Source organism: Ipomoea triloba, chromosome 5 (assembly GCF_003576645.1).
Source record: "Ipomoea triloba cultivar NCNSP0323 chromosome 5, ASM357664v1".
In the NCBI taxonomy this organism is placed as follows: Eukaryota; Viridiplantae; Streptophyta; class Magnoliopsida; order Solanales; family Convolvulaceae; genus Ipomoea; species Ipomoea triloba.
In genome coordinates, this window is record NC_044920.1 from 89,634 (window position 1) to 92,422 (window position 2,789).

Consider the following 2,789-nt stretch of genomic DNA (forward strand, 5'->3'; position numbering starts at 1 on the left):
TTGATTAATTAAAGAGTAGCCACAGCATCTTTAATTGACTAAAAATTATTAAGTTTAATCACATAAAGATCGGCAATAATATGTCTAGTGATCTTATAATTTTAATTAATTGAGGAGTAGCCACAGCATCCTTGATCAATTAAATTTATATATTAAGTTGTTAGATCACATAAAGTTTTAGACATATCAATTGTGATTAATTATATGTAATATAATGAAATTTAGCCCACAGGCAATTTTGTTATATTTATATGGTTAATCAGGATAAAATATCAAGTTATGATCATAATTTCGCCCACAGGCAATTATGTATCGGCATATAGTTTGATAGTTTTGTTATTAAGGGTGGAAAAATCAAATCAAAATCGTACCCATTCTGTTTCCACCATTCAGCCTGATGGATTCATTGTGCGTAAAAATTTCGCCCACAGGCAATTTTTATGGCATACGAATCTATCTTTTGCATAACTTACATTGGTAACAATATGCACTTCAGTCTCTCTCTCTCTCTCTATATTTTGCCTCGAAAATTTTAACCAAGCCTTTATTTCCTTACAGCATCTCAATCTCTTAATCATACAAATCTGAACATTGAAGTTCCAAAACTTAGGGGTTACAATTATAAAATATGGAAAGAAAGAATTCTCCTTAATTTAGGGTGGAATGACTTAGACTATGCTATACATAATGAGAAACCACCGGTCCCCACTAAAGACAGTACCCAAGATGACATTGTGTTATATGAGCGATGAGATAGGTCTAATTTGCTCAATACAATGTATATCAAGGCGAAAATATCTAATGGGATTCGAGGTTTTATTAGTGAAAAACATAAATATGTCCGAGCATTACTTAAAACTATTGACGACCAGTTCGTCACTTTAGAAAAGTTTTTCGCTAGCACCCTTATTATGAGATTTTCTTCTCTCCGCCTCACTTCCGTTAAAGGTGTGCGTGAGCACATCATAGAATTACAAGGACATCGTGGCTCAACTCAAAACTCTTGGGGTAGACATGGCAAATGATTTCGTGGTGTAGTATGCTTTGAATACCCTACCATCACCATATCAACCCTTTAAAATTTCTTATCACACATATAAGGGAAAATGGTCTATTTCTGATTTAATGACCATGTGTGCTCAAGAAGAAATAAGATTGGTGAATGAAATGGGTGATAGTACCATGCTGGCTACAGCACACAAGAAATCTAAATCTGGCAAATCTTTGGGTTCCACTTCAAAAGCTAAGAGGAAAAACAAAATTCCTTCTCAAGATAGCATAAAGAAGGTGCATAAGTGCTTATTCTGTAAAAGGAATGGACACATGAAGAAGAATTGCATCAAGTGGATCAAGAAGAAAAGTAATCTATCCTCATTCGTAGGTCATGAATCTAGTATGTCAAATGTTAATACTAATTCATTGGTGGATTGATTCTGGTTAAACTATCCACATTGCAAATTCTTTACATGATATGCAAAATTTGAAACAACCAATGGGAAGTAAGTGAACCATCTTATATGGAAACAAGATGGGCTCACCAGTAGAAGCAATTAGGACTTGTACTTTAGTATTAAGAAAATGGATTTGTTTTGTAAATGGTTTGATTAGACGTTTTATATATCTAGTTTATCTAGAAACTTGGTTTCAGTTTCAAGCCTTGTACCATTTTGATTCCAATTTGAGTTTCACAGCAAGTATTTTCAATTGTTTAACAATTCTACTTGTATTGGAAAAGGTACATTGTTTAATGGTCTTTATCATATTCACTTACAAAACAATCTAATTTACAATTCCTTAAATGTTGAAACTAGTACCAAACGTTGTAGTATTAACAAAAATTCCTCAATGTTATGGCATCGGAGATTATGATATATCTCCCTTGAGCTTATTAAAAGATTAGTAAAGGATGGAGTACTTTCTACTCTAGACTATACTAATTTTGAGACTTGTATTGACTACATTAAGTGTAAGCAGAAAAACAAGTCAAAGAAAGATGCCAATAGAAGTTCAACATTGTTGGAAATTATACATACTGACATATATTGTTATGATATGGATATTCATAGTCAGAAATATTTCATCTACTTTATTGATAAACTTTTCAAGAATTACTTATGTGTATTTACTTCATAATAAGTATGAAGCATTGGATGTCTTTAAATTGTTTAAAGCTTAAATTGAAAACCAATGCGAGAAGCAAATACAAATAGTTAGATCTGATGAGGGATGTAAATATTATGGTAGATACACATGAAAAGAAACTTAACCCAAAGACAATTAGTGCTTTCTTCATTGGATAAACACAATCTTCTAAGGGTTATAAGTTTTATTGTCCATCACATACTACTAGAATTGTGGAATCAATTAAGAAGTGCTTAAGTTTCTTGAAGATGACTTAATTAGTGGGAGAGATCAATTTAAGAACTTAGTTCCTACTTTCGATCATTTCGCCTCTCACCCTTTATGCCATCCAATAGAGTTGTACTTATGCGCAGTATTCCTTCATTATCTCCTGCGGTCATAAAACTCACTATTGATATTCCACAAGTTGTTGAAACTCAATCAATTCAGGATTTATAGTAAGTTCCTGAACCGATGTAGATTTAACCAATTCAAGAACTGTCCTCAGTTCCTGAAGAGGTAGTTGCCCCGCGAACTTTTTCAAAGTTTCAGTGGTTCAATATTAAAGATAATCTAATCGGGTATGACGTTAAACATTACCTAGTTACTATGTACCGTATCTACAATAATTTGACATTAGAGCCGAAAATGATCCTGAAATATTTTCA